Source organism: Desmodus rotundus, chromosome 2, assembly GCF_022682495.2.
Source record: "Desmodus rotundus isolate HL8 chromosome 2, HLdesRot8A.1, whole genome shotgun sequence".
In the NCBI taxonomy this organism is placed as follows: Eukaryota; Metazoa; Chordata; class Mammalia; order Chiroptera; family Phyllostomidae; genus Desmodus; species Desmodus rotundus.
Genome location: NC_071388.1, coordinates 154,993,800 through 155,017,422, shown reverse-complemented (window position 1 = coordinate 155,017,422; position 23,623 = coordinate 154,993,800). Strand labels below are relative to the sequence as shown.

The 23,623-nt window shown below is 37.9% G+C and overlaps 1 protein-coding gene across 2 annotated transcripts in view; it reads right to left on the bottom strand.

Moving 5' to 3' along the window:
* B3GALT1 (beta-1,3-galactosyltransferase 1) overlaps positions 1–23,210 on the bottom strand; it is a 510,742-nt gene extending 487,532 nt beyond the window's left edge. For both annotated transcript variants that reach the window (XM_071220665.1, XM_071220664.1), the window contains exon 1: positions 23,004–23,210. The gene's annotated coding sequence lies outside the window, so the exon portion shown is untranslated. The remainder of the gene's footprint in view (positions 1–23,003) is intronic.
* Between the last annotated feature and the right edge of the window lie 413 nt (positions 23,211–23,623).

The window sequence follows — 23,623 nt, the reverse complement described above, 5'->3', positions numbered from 1 at the left end:
AAACTTTTAAAATCTAGGCAAGGTGCTACTTCCTTTCCATTTTCCAGACAGAAAATAGGAGGGGCAGTGAAGATCCCCTGCAAGCCCTGGAAAAAGTAAAGAACCGGAAGGTGGGGGACAATGAGGTTGGGAGTAGCTGCTGTTCCTCATCCTCCCTTTGACACAGAAAACCAAACATCGTGCCACAGGCCACTGGGCAACACGCGCTCTGAGAGAGTCCCACCAAGACTGAGAGAGTTCAGAGTCTCCTGCTGGCATAAAAACACAACAAATCTATAGGAAAGAAACCTCTCCCTCAGGAGCCTCTTCAGAGTGGGTGGATTTATACTTACTAGATATTAAACAGGGGTTTTAAATATGGGTTGATATGTAACAAAAAGCACAGTTTATTATTTTCAGAGTGTTTATTATATACAACAAGCTTTTCATTTTTTAAAAGCTTAACTAATATTTCAATTAAGTTTTAAGACTCAATGGATATATACCACTATCACTACTATAACCAAGTTCTTACTAAAGATGCATGATTTATTGTAACAATATTTAAGAGATAATTTAAGTATTCCTGTTCTGAAGACATTTTGCACTATCAATTGAGTCATGAAACAGCTCTCTAATTAGAAATGGATAATCAATGCTTAACAGCCCATTTATGTAAATTTAAGAGTTTTATTAAGATATGTGAGTATACATCCATATAATTTATGTAAAATATCTCTTATGACTTTTACTTGTGACAAAAGTGAGGTCCAGAATTTTAAAGGGTTTTAAAATATAAAATAGAAGCATTAATTTAGTCATTATAAATGTACCAAAACATTTAAACAGCCCAAGTTAACAGCATTACCATACTCAGAAAAAAATGTGTCCATATAAAAATGTATTTGCATGCAAGACAAAATATGAATATTCAATAAAATGACAATTTAAAAGGATAAATAAATCACTATTAGTAGTTTTAAATATTTTGGTATATAAGAACAGCAAAATAAATCTACAGTTTGCTTCTACACAAACAATAAATTTGGTATAACCAGAATGACCCATCAACTCCTGGCACAAATTATGTCTTTATCAGAGGAGCTTGTGAACATCCAGAACACTTGTTAAGGAACACATTGGCAACATACCAATTAGCTTATAATGTTCATACAATTGAAAGTAAAATTGCTTTTGCGAGTCACGGCGACAGACTGAGTCTGGTGCTGGTTGAAAGCCAGGTTAAATTATCATAGGGCAAAGATACTGTAGGAGCAATTTTCTCTTTCCTCCCAAGGGACTCAGATTCCTCAGCAGCTAGGCTAATTTTCCCCAAACCTTTTTTTAAAAAAAATATTATTCTTCCACATTTTAAATCTGGAAACCAATGTCAAGCAGCATTTACACATATATGGAGTAGGGAGTACTATTAAATGTTCACCATTATGTTCAATTCAAAAGAACACTTGGTTAATATTGTTGACAACATAATTTTTGTGAAGAATTAGGATCCCCCAATCTCCTGGTCACTGATGCTTGTAAAAAACATGATCTTACTGGGCATTTTAACCTAATGACAAAGCCATGTTACTTTTAGTGGGTGCAGCATGAGAAGGGATGCTCTTATTATACTTCTAGGCTTAAGAATTGCAATCAAAAGACACAGGGGTATTCACTTTTCTTTGGTCAAAGAGATACAATGATAAAGAGAATCTAAATGGCTATGTGTGATCTGGGATTTGACAAGTCTACAAAGAAAGGATACTTTTTGTTACATAGACTAACTTGCTGCGCATTTATCAGATGCACAAGTATTTCAATTGTCATCTGATAATTATCAATAAGTCTAATATTTCCTCAATTATTAACTGACAGAAATAGTTCTAGAGACCACCTTCCATAAAAAGACAGAGCCAAATGAGGAAATTCCAAATGACAGCATCCAAATGGGCTAAACAGAGAAATTTTTTCTCATTTTGCCTTAACCAGGTTAAAAAACAAACACACAAACTAACAAAACGAATTGAATGCTTCTCATTAAAGGGGAATTATAACTAGCCTCTTATACTAGGGTCTTCCAAGGTCCAGAGTCCCCAGAATCCCATTGGATGGAGAATCCAGCCTAAATTTAGATCTTAAAAATACTTTTAATCTTTCTATATACAAACATACTTATTTAAATTATCAATAAAATAGTTATATTAAGTAATTTAACATACAGATCATGTCAAGTGGAGTCTGTCAATTTTTTAGGTAAGGTTATTTAAGTTATACTGAGTCATTTAAGGGGACTAAATGGTAATGGAAAAAATACAATAAACTTTAAACAAAAAATTTAACTATAAAATATATAACTACATTACAACTATATATTACAAACCTATATTAATCAATAGAGTATGGTATTTGCATAAAAGCAGACACATAGATCAACGGAACAGGAGAAAGAACCCAGAAATAAACCCATACACATATGGTCAATTAATTTATGACAACAAAAGAGCCAAAAATATACAATGGAAAAGGGACAGTCTCTTCAATCATTGGTTGGGAAAATTAGACAGCCACATGAAAAAAAAATGACACTGGACCACTATGTTATACAATAGCCAAAAATGATCTCAAAATGGATTAAACATTTGAACTTGAGACCTGAGACCATAAAACTCCTACAAGAAATCACAGCCAGTAAGCTCGTTGACACAGGTACTGGCGATGATTTTTTAAAATCTGACACCAAAAGCAAAAGTAAACAAGTGGCACTACATTAGACAAAAAGTTAAAGATAAGCCTTCCCCATGACTCAGCAATTCCATACGTATGTGTTCATCCAAAACAAAAACAAAAACAAAAACACTAATGATACAGAGAGATACATGCGACCCTTTGTTGACTGCAGCACTATTTAAAGTAGCAAGATACGGAAGCATCGTTAGTTGTTCTTCGGTCAGCGAATGGATAAAGAAGACACCTCATGTGCATCCATGGAATATTACACAACCACAGAAAGAACGAAATCCTCACATCTGCAACAACATGGGTGGAAATAGAGGGTATTATACCAAGTGAAATGTCAGAGAAAGACAAATACATTATGATTTCTCGGAGTGGTAAGGGTAGGTGGGTGAAAAAAAGTGAAGGGGAAAGAAGTGGTTCACAGTTCCAGTTACAAACTTAATGTCATGGGAATGTAATGTACAGCACAGGGAATACAGTCAGATGGTTACTAGACATCATGGTGATATCATTGGAAGGCATGTAATGTCGCATCACTATGTGGTTCACCTAAACATAATATAATATTGTATGTCAACTACACTTTAATTTTAAAAGATTAGAAGTCTTCTGCACAGCAAAGGAAACCATCAACGAAATAAAAAATCAACCTACGGAATGGGAGAAAATATTTGCAAATCAAATGTCTGACGAGGCAAATATCTAAAATATAACAAGAACTCATAAAAATCCAACAGCAAAACACAAACAATCTGACTGGAAATGGGAAGAAGTTCCGAATAGACGTTTTCCCAAAGAAGACATGCAGATGACTAGGGGGCACATGAAAACAGGCTCAACATCATTAAGCATCAAGGAGAGGCAAATCAAAACCACAATGACATGTCACCTCACACCTGTACGAAAGGCTATTATCAAAAATAAGAAATAAGTGTTGGTGAGGATCTGGGAAGTAGGAAATTCCTGTGCACTGTTGGTGCGAAGGTAAATTGGTACAGCCATTAGGGAAAACAGTATAAACGTTCTTCGAAAAGTTAAAAATAGAACTACCATTGACCCAGAAATTCCACTTCTGGGTATTTATCCAAAGAAAATGAAAATACCAACTCAAAAAGCTATGCACTCCTACTTGGCTGAAATATTATTTAAAATAACTAAGATATGAAAACCACTTAAGTGTCCATCAGTGGATGAATGGATAAAGAAATTGTGATACACACAGATATATATGCAATAGAATATTATTCACATGATTCAGCCATAAAGAAGAATGAAATCTTGCTATTTGGGACAACATGGGTAAAGTGTGAGAGAGCATTATGCTAAGTGAAACAAGTCAGATAGAAAAAGACAAATACCATATGATCTTTCTTTTATGTAGAATCTAAAAAACCAAAACAAGCCCTAGCCTGGTAGTTCAGTTGGTTGGTATCATCCTAATACACCAACGGTGAGAGTTTGAAATCTCCATTCAGGGCACACACAAGGAGCAACCACTGAACTCATAATAAGTGGAACAACAAATCGATGTCTCTCTTTCTCTCTTCCCCCCTCTCCCTGCCCCGTCTTCTCCCTCCCTCCCTTCCTCTTTCTCTCTATAATGAATAAATAAAAACTTTACAAAATAACAAAAACTGCCAAGCTCATAGATACATAAAGCAGATTGATGGTTGCCTGAGGCAGGATGTTGGATGGAGGAATGGATGAAGTGGTTATTTTTTTAAGTAAATTGAGTAATTTGTACTAAATTTAAAAAACAGAGTTTTGTTAACTATAATCACCAGGCTGTACATTACACCCCCCAGAACTCATTCATGTTCTAACTGCAAGTTCATACCTTTTGACCAGTATCTCCCCATCTCCCCACCCCTGCCCCTGGCAACCACTACTCTACCTTCCCTTTTTATGAGTTCAGCTTTTTTAGATCCTCCAACTTATCACAGGCGTATGCCTCTCCTCAGACAACTGGAGGAACAAAAAACCCAATTTAACTTCATTTATCTTCCCCTTGACTCATATAGTTTTTGTTGTGTATTTAATTCGACTCAATTTATTCAATTTCATTAGTATTTTATAAAGCCAAATTCCATTTAGACTTGTCTACAAATTTATCATCCTCCTTACTCTTTATTTCCTGCACCTGCTCTTACTCAAAGTAACTCTTTTAATGCAGGTTCACTGTTGACAAAATCAGTTTCTCTTTGGCTTTTTTATTGTTGTTTGAAACTAGTTCTATTTCTCTTTGTTTTAAGGTTATTTCTACTGAGTGTAAGTATATATATATATATATAAATAAGCAGTTATTTTCATTCAATACACTGAATATAACACTTCACTCTTCTGGCTTCCACTAGTGTTATGGATATTGCTCTATTAATGAAAATATTAATGAAAATATTTTTCCTCTTGTATTTCTGTTTTTACAATATCACTATGATGTGTCTAAATGTGATTTATTTATTTACTTACTTGGGACTCTTAAATCTTTGGATTAAAAGTTTTAATCAGTTCTGAAAAAATTTCCGGAATTATTACTATAACTTTTGCTTATATCTTTCCTTTCCTTCTGGGAATCCAATTAGATGCATGTAAAGGTGCCTCACTGTCTCTTCTCCTAACCTTCTTTTATGTCTTTATTATACAATCATGATTGTTTCTTTTGCCTCATCTTGCAGCTTGCTAAATCCCTCTTCTCTTGTGTCTAATTTGCTCTTAAACTTATTCAGTGATTTCTTAGTCTCAAGTATTATATTTTAATTCATTTCAATATGACTTTCAAATCTGCTATGTCACCTTTATATAAAATTTCAAATTTGGCCTTTCTATCTCAATGAAAAATATATATTTAATTCAGAGGTACTATGGGTTGCATTTGATAACTTAAGTATTTTAAGTCCTGGTGTTTTGGGAACCTCCCTGCCTGGTTTCACAAGCTGTAACCCCCATGGCTAAGGCTGAGTGAGAGACCTTGGGACCCTAAGCCACTAAGGAGACAAAGCTTATCTCCCTGGCAGGAGCACCACCTCTGCCCACTTTACTTCACCCTGCCTGAGCCCCAGGGCATGATGGGTTAGCCAATGACAGGTAAGATTCCTCAAGGGAAGGATGACCTAAGACAGGCATGGTCATGAGGGGGCCCTCAGGAAAGGACTTGGGGGGCTATGGAGAAAGGGGGTGATGGACCCTCATCCCTCGGCTTTGACATGGCCTGAGCCCTCATTCTGTCTACAAGAAGTCTCCTAATCTCTTGGCTGCCTTACTTACCTTGCTTGACCGAAGTCTGAGGTCAATGCTAGAGGTGGGTATGGTCTGTGCTAGAAAGAGCGGGTTCCCTGAGGCGATCAGGCCTCAGAAAGAATGCATACAATCCTGTGAAACCTGCTTTGCTAATACCTTCAATTTAAATTATAAGGGTTGAAGCATGAAATGAGTTTGTTTTCCCAAAGTTTTATGGTCCTTTAGTTATCTGACCCTGACTCTAAATAAGCCCTCAGAGTTCTTTGAATGTTATCTACTTGATTATTACTGCCTGACAATGATTGATGAGCTTTCCATATATGCCCTGTATTCCTAAGCAAATTAAGCCAATACAAGCCTGTCAAGGCAAGGTTTGGGGCACTCTCCTCTTGAGAGAGTGCCCGAGGGGCTCCGAGGTACTCTCCCCTTGACAGAGTGTCTGTGCCATCCCTTTTCCTCCACAGGACTTGTTAGTCCGTGTGAATTTGTCTCATCTCAGCCACAGCGCCGCTGACACTGCTTGCCAGTGACCATATCACTGGTGGACCTAATTTTTCCTTCAAACTTTTCATTTGGAAATTTCAAAATTACAGGTAATTTGTAGGAATAAAAGGAGTACAAAGAACACCCATATAACTTTTCCCTGATTCAAATATTGTTAATATTTTGCCCCTTTGATTTATCATTCTCCCTATAAAGATACATATTATATATACTTATATCTATATAAATATTATAGAGTATTTCTCTCTCCAAATAACATATATAAAATTCTTCTCTGAACAATATGAGAATAAGTTGCATACATGACTCTTTACCCACAAAATCTTTAATGTTTGGTTTCTAAGGTAAGGATATCACCTTATATAACCACAAGACGGTTAGCTACTGCGATTAACTTAACATTGTTTTAATACTGCAACATACTGAGTGATTTTGTGCCCCTGGAATTCATGTGTTGAAAATCGAATCCCAATGTGATGGCATTTGGAGGTGGGGCGTTTGCAATGCAATTGTATTATAAGGGTGGAGCCTTCACGAATGAGATTGGTGTCCTTGGAAAAAGAGGCCCGAGAACCAGCCAGCTCTCTCACCTTGTGAGGAAACAGGAGAGGCCAATAGTCTTCCTTCCGCTTAGAGGAGGTCTTTCCCCAGCATCTGACCACGCTGGCACCCTGATCTCAGACTTCCAGCCTCCAGAACTGTGAGAAATACATTTCTGTTGCTTATAAGCCACCCAGTCTGTGGTACTTTGTGGGAGTAGCCCAAACTAAGAAAAATAATGGCATCCTCCATCCAATATACTATTTTGGAAATTGAACCAATAATGGCATTTTTAGCATATTTTCCCCTCCTGTACAGAATCTAACTTAGGCCCATGTGTGTCATTTAGTTGTCATGTCTCTTTTGTTTCCTTTAATTTGGAACATTTTTGCATCCTTTCTTTGTCATTTATGACATTGACATATTTGAACATAGTCTCACTCTCCTCCTTTTAAATAGAATAATCTCGTTAAGGTTTATCTGTTGTTTCCCAATGATTAGACTTAAATTATACATTCTCAACCGTAATACTACATTACCAATACTGTCTGCCTCTCAGGGCATCATCTCTGGAGACATAGAATAATATCTGCCCTTCCCTGACAACATTAGTTTTGATCACCTGGTCAATGTATGTCTGGTTTGAACATACACTGGATATCATATTAAAAAAGTTATTTGTAAATGCATTTCAGACCTAGGATGATGCATTTTCCTCCAGAGATGTTCATTTTCTTTCAGGCACTTGAGGTACTAATTGAACCACATTAACCTGATTTCTAAGCTTGTGGTTTCAAGAGTGCCCATGTGATGTGGAGGTGGGTTGCAAGTCCATGCAAAGATTAGTTTGCTTCTAACAAACTTACTCCCAAGGTGCAGTTCTTTAGAAGTCTGGTCCTACGTGGAGGACGGTTAGCCAGTGATGCCCTATGAAGTTCTTGGATTGCATCTAGACACACAAGACCACCAAAAGTGCAACTCAGCCCCTCAGTTGTTTCTTTTTGACAATAAAAGTATCCTTAAATGCTGGACTCACCTCTGTGGATCTTGTCTTCTCCCCGATTTCAGCATTGTAATTCTTCATGACCTTTGTTGCTTTTAAGAAAGTTTTATTTTTCTTTAAATTCCAACCAACTTTCCTTGTTACTCTTGATGGAAAGCATGACTCAACCCATATTGGAAGCAATGTTTAACAGATGATGAGTATTCATTGTTAGGTAATGGCCACTGAGCAATTTCTGTATTCATCCAAATGACTCTAAAAACCTATTTAGAGTCATACCTCAGACTCTAAAAACCTTTTCTCACATAAGTTAGTCCAAAAATGTAGAGGGGCAGCTTCCAAGAAATCCAGAAAGTCTGAAATTTATTTCAAGTTAAGTCAATTGAAATGGATGTAATTTCTTTTTCACTCCCCATTAACTTTCCTCAAGGTCGGGATCAGCCCTTACACGGAGTTCCAGAAAAGAAAGGTACAGCACGTGAGTCAGCGCTCTCATCTCCTGGTCACACTGATTAGGTTACATGACTCAAACTGTGACCTTTTGCAGAGTTATCAGTAAAGAACTTCACTCACTTCCTGGCATCTTTATTTTGGAAGTTGCCTGTTTGGAAGGTGGGGTGAGAGGGAGGGTGAGGTGGGAGAAAGAGAGAGAAAAACTGCCTGAGAATGAAGCCACTCAGAAGTGAGCCAGGATACAATCCTGCAGGGTTAGAGAATACCCTCGTATCATCGGTTGCAACCTTCGATCCTGATATGCCTGAATTTACGCCCTGGATTGCTCAGTTGGGTTTCTGTGTCTTGCAACTCAGAGTCTGAACTGATTAAAAAGTTTTAAAATCTATGTACACAATAAAAGTCTGTGTATAACTCTAGAGTAACTCTCCTCTCAATACTTGTAGGTCAGTGAGCAATAACCAAATGAGGAGGAGAAAGCATATAAAATGAGAACACTGTAATAGGAATTACATCTGAGGAGAAGATGGAAATGCTAATGAACACATTCAATTTTCATGTAGTTGAATCTTCTAGTGCTTTTATTATTGAGAAGTTGCCTTAGGAAACATAAAATTCACATACATGAAAAGTGTACAATACTGCTTCCAATTCACAGAACCTTGGTTTCTTCCATTAGCCTTGTATAACATGTAGAATCAGAAATGAGAGATCTGTGAACATGATATATCATTTTCAGAAGTGTTTGAACACAGGTGAAAAGTTCTGTTCCATGCCTCCAAGGCTGCCATTTTCTCTCATCCAGCTCTCTGAAGTAACCCTAACTCATTTCCGAGCAGGCGCTCCTTTTGCCCTATTGTCAACCCTATGCACAACAACCAGAAAACACACCACCCACCTTCCCAGTCAAAACAATTCAACCCTTGACTTCAAACAAACTCTATACAATGAGTTCTATATCCTAAAGTGGGCTCTTGATGGGCCCTGGCTACCTCTCCAACTTCATCTCCTCTTCCTCACTCATTCCGTCCAGTAGCACTGAGTTGTTTGAGGTGTCTCTCACACACCAACCAGATTCGTTCCTTCTGCAGCACCTCAGACTGGAGGGTTCTTCCCCATAGTCACCTGGAGTGGGCCTTCATCTAATTCAGGTCTTTGCTCAAGTATCACATCTTCTGGGAAAACTTTAACCACCCTGCCTAAAACACACAGGCCACCCTTCCACTGTCTTTACGTCCGTCCTCTGCCTGATTTTTATTCATGGCACTCATACTACCTCATGTGTTATTTATATTGTTTATCTGTTGCTGCCCCCTCCCCTTTCCTATTGTCCATTCTCCTCTTCCTCCCTCTCTCCAACCCCATCCCTACTAAAATGTGTGTCTGTACGAAAAGGTGCTTTATTTTACTCACTGCTGTATTTCCAGTCCCTAGAACAGTACCGGGCATATCATAGGCACTAAACAAATTATAGTTGAATAGATAATTGTAATGTAATTAAGGCTAAATATTTTATAATTGTTTCCTGTTAAGTTAGCCCTACTCTCCCCCTCAAAAGAAGCATAAATAAGCACTATACAAGGAAGATACTGGCTCCCAAATGCAAATATAAGTTGCTTAGCAAAAATAACAAATTTCATTGAAAAAGTTAAATCATAAACAATATTGTACATATATATTCTTGGCTGCTGTTTTGTGGTACATACATGACATTTCTGTTAAAGGTAACATGTAATGCATGTGTACGATATCCAAATATTCATTTATCCTGTTAGTTATTAGTTGAGTTGCAGTTTTTGCCTGTTTTGACATCATTTACTTTAAAACAAAATTTGAATAAAACATACAAGAAATTTCTAAATACTTTTCTAATTGTGGAATACCTATTTGAAAAATTAAAATAAACATGTATTAATTTTGCAAAATGTATATTTTCTAATTAAATTTTTCAAAATTACCAACTTAAATTTGTTACAAATTATTATCATTTCCTCTTCCATTGTCAATGAATTGTGCTCCTAGAATTATAATGTGATTTGACAGACATAAGAGAATATAGATACTAAATATTTTCTAAATCTTTAGATGACTGAGATTAGGAAATACCCTCAATAATTTTAAGAGGTAGGGCAAAGTAGCATAGAGTCCTAGTAGATCTTGTAATTGTATGTAATTGACACAACATACAGTGGGTTGGCTACACAAAAAAGAAATTGTTCATGAATATAAATACCAAGGAAGTGGGTATATAATTTTAAGATACACAAACTGTAAGTTTCCATCTTATCTGTGTTGATGTATTATCTATTTCTTCACTCACAGATATCCTGAAATCCTGCTACTTATTTGGGATTTTACAGTGCATTAATTTTGTTTTGAACTAACAATGGATATATAAAGAGTAACTGAGAAGAAAGCAAAGCAAATGAGAGGAAAGGAACACTGAGTAATAATGATTAATGTCAAATCTAACCTTTCTGCTCTAGAGCATCTAGCACCAAAAATAGGCCATGCTACATTTGTCTTCTTCATTCTTAAACTATAAGAAGGCAGTTTCTTAAAATACAACATTAGTGTATTTTATTTAAAAAATCTAATGATTGTAATTCATGGTCCCCTGGATGTTAAGCCAGATCCTACTGAGTAAATCACTTTTGCAACTGATAAAGTTGTAGATACAAATATGACCATGATATGACTTTAAAATATCTAGCAAACAAGGCTTCAGGTTCAGGTCCTCAGTTCAGACAGGAGTTAATCATCGAGTTGCTGAACACTGAAGTAATTGCTTTACATATTTTTTTTAGGATTTTATATTGATGATAAAGATCAGCCATCATAAATATTTCTGATTACACAGATGGCATAGTATAGTTCTTGCATCCTGAGTTATAGGGGAAGTTAAGTACAGGATGCCAATTTTTCATCATCAACTAAAAAAGGCAAATAAACCATCACCTTAAAATGGGCCTTAAAGAAATTTAATAATAGAAATGTGCTCAGCCCCTTATTCCCATTCCTACCTGAACAACTCCCCCACCCCCCCGGCCCCTGCACCAAAAAAAGCTTTGGTTAGCAGCCAAATCTCTTAATTACATTTTAAACAGATTATATTGGAGGCTTTTTCAAATTTGATTTTAAGATACCACTTACTTTATTTCCAAATTTTATATTGAAATGTGAAATAATGAAGCATCATAGTAAACTATATGACATAGAATAAAAATAACATAGACAGAAACTATAGCCAAAGACTGAGGAAGATAGGGCTATTTTTCCAGTTACTAGACTACCCTGGGTCTGTTCACTTGAACTCTCCTTTCTAGTGATATATACAGATTACATACACATACACACATATGTACACATTTGTGTGTGTGTCTATTTGAAATTTCACCACTGTTATTGAGTTGGTTCGGTAGAAGGGGGAAAGTTGAAAATGCATTCACAGTACACCAAAGGCCAATAAATAAAAGTAGTTCACATTTTGTTTGCGAATCTAGTGTTAGAGTCTTGGTTCCATCAAAAACTCATTTTTGAACCTTGGAGATGCTACCTAACATACAACAAGGTCTGTCCAGAAGTTATTCAGCCATGTAATATGAAAAATAGAGACATTTGTTGAAAAAGATACAAGAAACACTATACACAGCACAATGATGCCTCAGTCCCCTTCAAAGTAGGGAACTTGGGACCTCACACAGTTCTTTCAGTCACCATCAGCTGCCCCGTCATATTTTCCTGAGTCTCATCAATGGCCTGGGTCTGAAATCTCTTCCCTTTCAAAGGTGATTTTAGTTTCGGGAAAACCCAGAAGTCACAGTGCACTAAATCTGCACTGTAGAGGGGCTGAGTCACCTGCATGATTTGATGTCTCACCAAAAATCTCTGTACGTGAACAACAATAAAAAAATAAAATAAGATGTAAAAAAAAAGTAAATAAAATCTAGTGTATATAAAAAAAACTCTGCCCGAGACATGATGCATGAGCAGGCGCTTTGTCATGTTGAAGTTGCCAATCAGCAGCTGCTCATTGCTGTGGCCTCCTGAATCATCCCAATCATATCCACAGAGGAATGTTCAAGATCAACACAAATAGTGATGCAGATTCATTGCTCTACTCATTCAGTCATTCTGAATGTGACAGCCACACAGTACACATGCTCCCTCAACAGCATCTACTGCCCCCACTGACCAGTACAGTGAAGTCGTCATTGTTCACGCATGTGCACTGCAGTCCACTCTCCTTGGCTACCTGGTTACATTGATGTCACACAAACCATTGTCGTTATATTAACAATGTTTGAACTTTTTCTGGGCAGGCCTCGTATATCTTGTTCTGTTTCAATGTCTATAAAATGGAGGTATTAATGACATTTATCGCATAAGATTTTGCTAAGTATTAAATCATATAATTTCTATAAAATGATTAGAAATGTTACATCTAACACTACAAAAGTTATTTACTGTTGTTATTGTTATTATCAATAAAATTTTAATGAGGCAGGAATTATTGTGTCATTTACTAAAATTATATTTTAACTCTTTTCAAATTTTATATAAAAACTTACTCTTAATTATGAACTTAACGTTTAACCATAAATGCAATTTTAAATGAACATGTTTTTAGAGTGTGAGAGGCTGTTGAAGATACACGCAAAGTTTTCAACTATCAGTTGGTGATCATGGGGACTTCGGCATAGCTGTGTGAAATATCTGAGTTCAACTAAGAAAAGACAAGGAAAGGCATCATTCCAGCAGTGATGTCTCGAACGCGTACAGTGGAGAGCGGAAGAGGGACTGTAGCACTACATAAGCAAAACAGGCAGATCCTTCAAAATATGACCCAGTGTCAGATGACCGGCCTGGCAGACCACGGACAGGGCACTGTCCGAAACGAGTGCTGCAGGCAGCTGCACCGCGGCCTCCACAGCGACTTCGGCATGATCCTATCTCACCACTGATGCACTGTCTTGGATTATTAGGGAAAAATTCAAAATCATCTCCCTTGACTGGAAAGATAAGCAGATAGAACCTGCAAAATGGTGCTTCATACATCAGATGACACTCTTCTCATTGCAGTCTCTTTGAAATTAACTTGAACTTGATACTTTGAACATAAAGTGATAATCAACGGGGCAAAGATAGCAACATAGTCTATGACACGAAACATAGTTCCATAGAGAGACAATGCCACTGCATTCATTTTACGAAGAGTTGGTAGAGAAAATACACACCTCACATTATTCCCTCCTTCTTCACTTCAAGTTAACAAATTAACTCACATGTTTAAAAAAAAGTTTGTTTTTCTGATTATATTTAGTCATTTGCTTCTTTTTAAAGATTAACAACTCCTATGGGCAATCTTACCTAGTGTCTATTACATGGGGTAAGTATATTTATATTATGATTTTTTGTCCTGTTACTCATTTTCCCTGAGTATATTTTAATAAAACATGTAGAACTTAATAGAGAATTAGGAGACAGTCTGAGTACACTTAGTGGTTTTGAGATAGAGAAAGATCAGTATGATAAGAGCTGAGCAAAGGGAACAGTGTTATGAGATTAAGTCAGAGAAGTTGGCTAGAGGCAAAATATAAAAATAGAGGATGGCTCAAAATATTAGAATCTGTTCTTCCAAAAGAGAAAGAATATCTATCATGAGGAATGAGATCGAAAGAAGATTCAGTGATTACGACGTGTCACTATATAAAAGAGAACGAGAGAGAACTTTTGAAGACAATGTGCACTGCTTTGCCAACTCCAGGATGAACTCACCGGTACAAAAAAGAGAAGATGAAGAATCTCACATCACTAAATAGTAGCAAAGAAGTTAGAACCATCAAAAGCTATTATATTCAGTCCAAATTATTAAAGGCAAAAGGAAAAATCTAGGTGTGTATTTTTCATTTTAAAATTTTGAAATGTCATAAAATATGCTTGAAAACTAGAGATAAAAAGATAGGGAAAGGAATCACCTATTACCCCACCATTTTTAACACATTTATAATTTCAGTGTTCATATGTTTAAGTTTTTGCCTAGCTATGGTAGGACTTGTATATAATTGTGTCGCTCACTTTCCCCAAGAGATATTATAGCTTATGTATTTTATTATAATCCTCATATTTACTTTCAATGGTTGCATATTATCCTAAATGTATGTGCCTAAGAGTATTATTGACCATATGAGCTGCTTCTGATTTTTACTACATATAACATATCCATCAACATCTTTAAACATATGATCCTTTCCATATTTTATACTATTTTTTAGGATACATTCCCAGAAGCAATATTAATGGATCAGACAGTATGAATATTTTTATGTTTTTCTCTATATACTGCCAAATTGCTTTTCAAAAGAGTTGTGCCAATTTTAATTGTGACAGTTTCTGAAACCTCCAGATCCACTGCATCCTTGCCAAGATGGGACATGATTATTTTTAATATTGTCATTTACTAGATGAGTAACAAGTCCTCAATATTGTTCATATAATTTTTTAGTCTAGTAGACCAGAGGATCCAAAAGGAGAATATCTGAAAATAAGGAACAATTTGACAAAAGCTCCTATTCTAGTGGTTATCTTTGTGGTCAATATGGTTAAGTAGATGCTGGAAGATCACCAAACAAGATGAGTTCACAAAAATTGCATACACACAAAGCATGCTGTTAGATAAGCATAAACCTGGTCAGGGGTCTCTAGGGAAATGTCACAAATCCAAGTCTGATCCAGTCCAACTCAGCACTATTAATCATGCAACTGAAGACAGGAAAGCAAGATACTCAAATACGAAGTCAGAGTATCCAACAAGTCTACTTCTAGGTCCTACAGATTCTAGCACGCATGATATAATGTGAACAAGTTGGCATTATATCATGTGTGTGAGAATAGTCATGACAACATTGGTTGTATTACCCAAAAGAATCAAAAATATATTTATCCTAGTTCATCAGAAGGGGGCTGCCAAATACTAAGTCATGGTACTTTCAACAAATGCAATACCATGGAGTTGTAAAAATAAATGAGGAAAATCCTCATGTATCAACTTTGACACTCCTCCAAGATTGTTGAGTTTCAAAAGCAGTAAGAAAAACATGTATATAAAATGTTAGTGTTTACATAAAAATAGGGAAATGAGTTTAAAAGTGGACTGCTTTGTATAGCTAACAGATTGAAAATCCCGTGAGTGACAAGAAGGCAATGGCTATTAGAGGGAACCAATTTTCTTCCTCCTCTTCTGTTTTTTTCCCAATAGTTGCATTATTTATTCAAGTATAATTTACGAGATCATCAAAATCACCCTGTACCAAACTCAGCCAATATTCCAGAGTAAACTGTTCTCAAAAATGTGTTACAGTAACAATGCATTTATGCTTCCAGGAAAATTCCACCCATTCCTATATGTAGATGACTTTGTTCTCTGGAAGTTATTTTTGAGCTGTAAGTATGAACCACGAGAAATAAAATATTCAAAACAGTCAGCTATACTTACTTTCTGATTTATATAAGGTAGCATCATTTTCTACTTTATTATAACCAAATTTAACAGAATCTTTCATTGTCTTTAATAAATTACTGGGCCAGGCTATAGTTTATCTTCTTAGGATATAATAGCTCATGTCTCAACTTCATCTTGAGCTAATTAGAATTAGCGGGGTGACTGATGAGATACATACACATATCAATACATGTAATTATTTTTATTGTTTTTAACCTGCTATGCCAATAATAATCCTTTAGTTGAACCATAAAATTCAAGTACATTTAAAATTCTATTATAATGAGATATAGATTTAAAAAGCAAAGTCCAAAATGACTCCTGAAAAGTATTTCAAGTAGGAAATAGGTAAAATTTTGTTTTATATATAGTAACTTAATGTGGAAAGAAGGGATATTGTATAATTAGCTCCTTTCCTTCCAAAATTAGGTATATTAGTCCAATGTTTTTTTTCCAATATAGTTGCCTGAATGCCAAAGGCACTATCATTTGTCCAGTCATTCTTTACATTGTTTGTTTTAATAAAGGCTTTTATAAGATTATAGTAGTGCCTGTTCCCAGCAAAACTATTTTATATTCTTAAAAAATAAAACCTCCATAATCATACTGTCTCCCTCAAATATTAATATTTTATCAAAGCCTTTTGTATATGTGAATGCAAGTTCCTTCTTCACATTAACTCTTGTCTTCTAGATTATTCACTATTATTTCATCAGCATTTTTCCAATGTTACTACCAACCTTTAAAAATCATGATTTTATGGTATATATCATAATGTAATTATTTCCCTATCATTGGCCAAATAGATTATTTTTACTATCCAACTACTACAAATGACATTTTAATAAAACTGTGTGCATTTCCAATTAATTGCATGTAATTAATTTCTAGAAATGGTGTTACTAGCACAAGGCGAACATTCCGAAGACTTTGATACACACAGCATCCATTTTCCCTTCTGCTGGTAGCAGCCCCTGATTTCCCTTTGCATACGATCTTGTAAGAGTGGCAATCAAGGTGCCCCAGTGGTCCACTGACTAAAGGCATAAGCATGAAGCCTGTCTAGGTCAGTCACACGTGTCATCCTAGAAACCTGGCTCTGGAACGAACTGACACGGGGACAGAAAAGGGCCAACGCCGATTCGTCTCAGTGATGATATCTGGCAGAGACTTCGTCAGCTTTTCCCATGATTCCTGTAGCTATTCCGTTTCTTCTCCTTTTCTTTTGAATTCTAGAAGCTAGAAATAACTTCTGTTTGTTGTGGATCTTATTCTGTAAGTTAGTCATAATTAATTTCTATAGCAGGCAACAGAAGAATTCTATAAACACTAATGAATAACCTTTCCAAAAGTTTAGAAGAATCTGCAGTTCACCTCATCTTTATCATCTCCATCAATTTTGTAAATGACTCAACCTTCACTTATAATCTTTGCTATTATGCTCAAAAGTGCAATCATTCAAAAATATTTCCTTTATTCTTTATCATTAATTTAAAATTTTAGATGCTTATTGGCCCCATGTATTTCTGGTTTTTGTAGATTATTTCTTTTTCTATTTTTCTGTTGGTATTTATACTTCTCTAGTAGCTGAATAATGCCTATGGCTTCCCAATTATGTTCAAAGAACTTTAAAGTCCAAAGATCTCTGGAAAATAAATAATCCTGTTTTGTAGTTACTAGTAAATATTTAGAAGAAATTCTATAGACATTGTGACTGAATTAAGTACAAATATTTTACTTGCAAACTTACCTCTGGCTCTATAAATCTTACATGACATCTTAAATGCATCCCAATTTATCATTTTCTTGATCTCAACATAATATTAATACAATGCAATATTATGAGTATGTCAGATAATAAAACAGGTACGTATACAAATTGGTAGATACAGTCATTTCTTTTTACATTATCAGTTTACAAAATGCATAGCTAAATCACAGGCTACTGGCATGGGATTAACCTAGTAGATAATAAACAATGTTACTAGACCTGACCCTCCTTTCAACTGACTTTGGATAATTAATATCAACTTTCTGGAATAAAATTCTTCCTTATACAAAGAGGAGGTTGGACAAATGACCTGGGTTCTTCCTAGCTCCAAACATCTGATTCCCATTTAGCCTTCTTCGAAGAGTTTCGTAATCAGCTAGAGCTGACTCTGTGCACTGGATATGGTAATAGCTGGTGGTAACAGTTGGTTTACTTGTTTTTTAAAAACTCTGTTCTCCTAAAGTTTTGTATTTGGGGTACAAAGGAGAAAACCCAGGCAGAAAAAGGTTAAGGCTTAATTGGGTGGTGCATGCATTCTTGAACCTGGATAAGTAAAATATTGAGAGGTCATTATCAGAAGACTTTCCCATCTCCTGGATTGAATAGCAACAGTCTTGAAGAGTTTTCCTGAAATGGAAATCCATTCAGAATTGTTAGCACTGTGTACCCTGAATTAATACCTTGCAATAGGAAAACTTGTGAATAAGTGGGCATTCATTCATTATGTGGCATGGCTTCTTGGGAGTCCAATTTTAGCTTTCCTCAAAATATACTTCACAAACAAATTTCTGAAAGTGAAGCTACTTTCCATTCTTCACACGAGGGTAAAAAAGATTGCAATTCTTTTCAGATGTAAGCTAAAGACCCTGAAGAAAATAATGAAATGGAAAGCACAGAAAATGAAACTAGAATCATAATTGCACACTGTTTTATGCATAAGAGAATAGAATGCGGGAAAATATCACAAGTTTTTATCTACCATTGGACTGGCTGGATAACCAAGTTGATTTTTAATTAAAGACAAACTTATTTTGAAATTTTGGAACTGTTTTGGCATTTTTTTTATTAGGAGAGCATATCTGGAAAACTTTAGGGAAACTTTGACCTCAGACCTTAGAGTTTTGGATCAGCTTTCACAGAGGTACATGCATATGTCTCTCTGAATGGGGAAAAAGCAGAATGTTTCTCATTAAAATGACGCTTTTAGACCCTTCCTTACTACTTCCAATTCACTCATCCCCTTTAAATGAGGTTATATAGATTCAACCTTGCGTAGTCATAAATGCCTTTTAAGATTGTTAATTTGAAACAAATATGTTGAGAGTATCAATGTTTCCAATTTTGGTTCCTCTGAAAAATATTATAATTTGGTTTTAAAGATTTTTTTAAAAAGCAATATATTGTCATTTCATTGCTTAATCCATCTTTGAATCCCTCTCCTGCCTCTGGTCCTTATCATATACGGTGTTGTTGTTTGGATGGTAGCTTCAGGACTAACAAATATTAGATTATCACCATAAATACCTTCCCTTTTTAGATTAATTTGTGTATATTTGTGTGGTGTGAATAGATAAGTATTAACTGGAGAAAAACTGAGATGGAAAGAGAACATTGGATTGATGGTGAGGGGGGATTACAAAACACAGGTTAGTACATAAGTTCTCTACTTATTATGCTTTTTGTTTATGATATATTCCACCCCAATAAAATAGAATCTTCATGAGGGCAGGGCTCTTTGGCTGATTTACTCTTTGATATACTCAAAACAACTAGAACAGCAAACGTCTTGCACATGGTAGGAACACAGTACAATTGGTTAAATTTTACTTGAATAAACCATAATTATTTAGTAATAGATTACTTAAAAAGATGATGATTTTGCTTTTTAAGTGCAGTCATCATTTGGGATGGGTTGTTGAATTTGTTTCAAATGCAGAGTGGTTTTATTCCTTCTGAGAGCCTTTCCTGGGTGGGGGATCAAGGAGGGGGGAATGCAAATGAATTGCAGACTTAATAAACTGGCTGAGGTTTTTAATTCTCCTAAATGTGTTAGTTTATACACATACACACAATGAACTCATCAATGATTAAATGAAAACAAATTAATATTAAGATAAAAGAAACTTCACTATCTTACCCAACAACATAGAAACTCTAATCATGACCACTTGACAAAATAAAAGCTTTATTTAATAAGATCATGTTATTTATTGCATTACCACTCAAAAAGGAATATTTTTTCAAAAGTTATGTGGCACTGAAATTAAAATCTGGGATAGGTCTGAAAGTGAATTTAGTGGTTTGGAGTCTTGGCAAGTTGACATTTACCTGGGTTACTAAAATCCACCCAGAAAATATGGCAGTCTGAGCTCATGGGCTGCCCTGCAGCAAACAAGTCTAAACTGAAGCAAATCTGCAGAACTGGCAGAACTTGAATGTTTTCATAAACTAAGTGGTTAGCACTAGCTGTTACTCCCCTAAGCCGGCGCCCCACCCCCTGGCATATAGGCTCTCTTTCCTGCTTTTAGTCAAACATGAACCCTACTGCTCTACTCTATCCTAATGTTCATGCTCATCGACACATTTCTCTGCACTTGATTCTATTTTGTCCTGATGGCTTTGAACACGTATTTAATTATCTGAGAAAAAAATTCCCCAAAGTAAAAGTCCCTCCTTCTCCAGAAAAATAAATCTATAAGTGAGTAAAAAGGCCCTGTTTCTGCTTGAAGACTTGTGGCTTACTATAACACAGTGGATCTGCAAGGTGTTTCTTGATAGCGATGTGAAAAACCAACTTCTTAGCCAAGCAATTAAAATCTTCCTTAGATATTCCACTTACATTATTGGCTGATACTGGTAACTGAGTTTTAATTTAAAGTTATTTGAAAATTATTGGTTAATAATGCATAACACATTTTTAAAAGATTTTTATTTCATTTATTTTGAGAGAGAAGAGCAGGGAGGGAGAAAGAGGGGGAGAGAAACACTGATGCGAGAGAAACATCAATCAGGTGCCTCTCCTGCTGGTCCTGGCTGGGGTAGGAACCTCCAACGCCCGGCATGTGCCCTAATAGGGAATCGAACTGGCCACCTTGAATGACGCCCAATCAACTGAGCCATGCAGGTCAAGGAATGTGTAACACATTTTAATCCTATTTTCCCCATTATCAACCTGTTGGGGAAAACAGTATTTTTACTGGCTCAAGCATTGCATAAGTGAAATACAAAACTAAAATCAACTGCTTAATGTATTTAATAATCGTAATAAAGTCCTGAAAGTTACAACTAAACTATTGCAACTATTAAAATAATCACATGGCAGCAGATAGATTTTGAATGGGAATGTAACAGCCACCACTACAAGCTATACTCTAATTCGGTCAGAAAACTAGACTTTTAAACCAGATATGACTGCTACGAAGAATAAATTTACTACCAGTTTTCTACTAACCCAAATGCAACATACAAGTGTTCAACTAAAATAGTGCTAAAAATTCCATTTACAGCTCACGAATTAACTGATGAAAAAAGTGCAACTATCTTCGGACACAAAACTAACATCACTTCTGGTATACCAGTAAGTTTAGTCATCTGCTTCAGAATAATGTACATTTCTAAATTGGGAGAAAATGGAAACTTTACTTAAAAAAAAAAAAAACGCCTGAAAAGCTGACATTTTGGACAGCTCCCTTCTGATTTTTCCACAGTATTGCTATTAGGTGTCTGACTTCCATTTTTTCTGTTTTACCAAATCAGAAATGAGCTTAACCAAGTGGTTTCTGAGGTTTGGGTTTCGTTTTGGTTTTGATATTTCTCGTGCTGTGTTTGGGGGCAAAAGATTCCTTCAGTGAAAGAGATTAAGGAGCTACATAACTGGTAAAGTGCTCCCTGTGTTGAGCCCATTTTTATTTGTGCAAAGATTGTAGCTGGCAAGCAGGGAGCTGCCTTCTCCACTTCCATGCCCCGCTGCAACCCCATGCCCTCTGACAAGGACCACAGCCCCTCTCCGTCTGAACCTGGGTGGGGACAGTTCCTTCGTGACTTGGTATTTCAAGAACTTTTCCAAGCAGAGACTCCTAAGGAGACAATGACCACAACCAAAACAATCGCCAAGAGTAAGTTTGTGCGTCCTGAAGAGGGATCGAGAAGCTACTGCACTGAGCTACGGATGTTTGGGCACGGGCGGCTGCACCACCCATTTGTAGCAGCGCAAAAAAAAAAAAAAAATCCGCCTTCTGCGGAAAGGTTTGCAGCACGATGGAACGCCCAACGGCTTTATAAAATGAAATGATTTAATTAAAATAAAAAGAGTGTAGGCACCGGAGGAAACAGGGTATGAAAATCTGGTTACACTTGGTGGTTTACGTGCTTTAAGTCTGCTGGTCCAAATCCCTACCGGCCGGAACTTTCTCGGAGGGTGGAGCCGCTGGGCTGTCCGCGGCTGCCCAGAGCTCGCTCGGCTGGATCCAGACCACCAAGAAGTGGCTCCACCTGGACGCGCAGGGGAGCCCCGCCCGCTACGGCCGCGCAGTCGGATCGCTGACGCCCGAGCCCCACTCCAGCCCGGGCCAGTAGCAGCTTCAGCCAGTCACTCAAAGCGGGACTCTCTCCATTCCCTAATCTGCGCTCCCTAAAAGTGTAGTGAGCTTCCTGCAGGGGACATCAGACACACAAAAAAGTCGCCACTCCCCAAGCCTAGTTCTACTCTCCTTCTCTTTCGTCCTTTTCTCCAGCAGGGCGCACCAACCGTTACTTTCCCCTCCCACGTTCTCCTCTGAATCCCCGGCGCAAAGTGGGACTTTCGGGAGCCTCGGTGAGTGCCCCTGACGCGCTGGATCCACGGCTCCTTGTTTTCATTAAGGCAATAAAGTTCAATTTGCCCGTTAGAGCCACGGTGGACTTCTCCGTGCGTTGCGTGCGCTCTCCCTCCCGCTGAGCCAAGCGCTATGCACTCCATCCCAGCCTAGATCCCTGAAGGACGTCGGTTCACGCGAGAGGGAATCCACCTCACTCCCTGCAAAGTGCCCCAAACCGCGTGCCCAGACATGCATGTACACACACAAAGCCAACCTCACGCTATCAAAGTCTGTGAGCGAGAAGAGGAGAACGCACGAACTGGAGTGGCACCGGCGCGGGCATCAGCTTAGCCGTGCGTCCGGACTCGCTGTCCCGCTCCCAAACACCTTTGTCAGGATGCCCCGGGCACAATGAGCCTCCTAACCCCAAAGGTAACATCAGTGGTCCCAGGAGCCGCACGGACACTGCGAGGCCGGACCTACCCGCGGAACGCGTGGTCTGCTGTCGCTCAGCTGGCCCGCGGGCCAAAGGGACGCTGCAGCTGGGGTCCCAGAGACGCTGCTGCTCCGCTGCCGCTGCCCGGATGCCCGGCGCCAGCATCACTTCTCCGCCACCTCCGCCTCCTAGTGCTCTGTTCTCTCGGCTGCCCCTCCCCGGCGGCCGACTGCAAGACCGGCAGCGCGGGCAGCGCGGCGGGGTGGGCGGCAGCGGCGGCGCCCGCGCGAGCTCGCCCAGCTGCACCAGCTCGAGGAGCCGCGGCGGCTGCCGAAGCACCCGAGCCCCGCTGCGCTTCCCCGGCGAAGGCTCGGGCCTCGGCGACTGACAACGCCCAGCAGCCAATCGCTGACTCGCCCCGCAAGGTGGGGGGAGACCAATCAGAGCGGAAGGCCCAAGGTTTTCCTCCGCCTTTGCTCGGCAGGCTTGTTTCCGGGAGAGGAGGCGATGCTGCTGGGGTTCGGGGTGGAGGGGGGGCGGCGCGGGAGAGGCTCGGTGTGCGGGACTCCTAGTTCTGGAGCCTTAGGTGCGGGAGACAGCCCGGTCCACCGAGGTGGGCCTGGGGCGTTTTCAAACTGCCGGGGTCCCGCGCGCTGGCCGAAAAGGG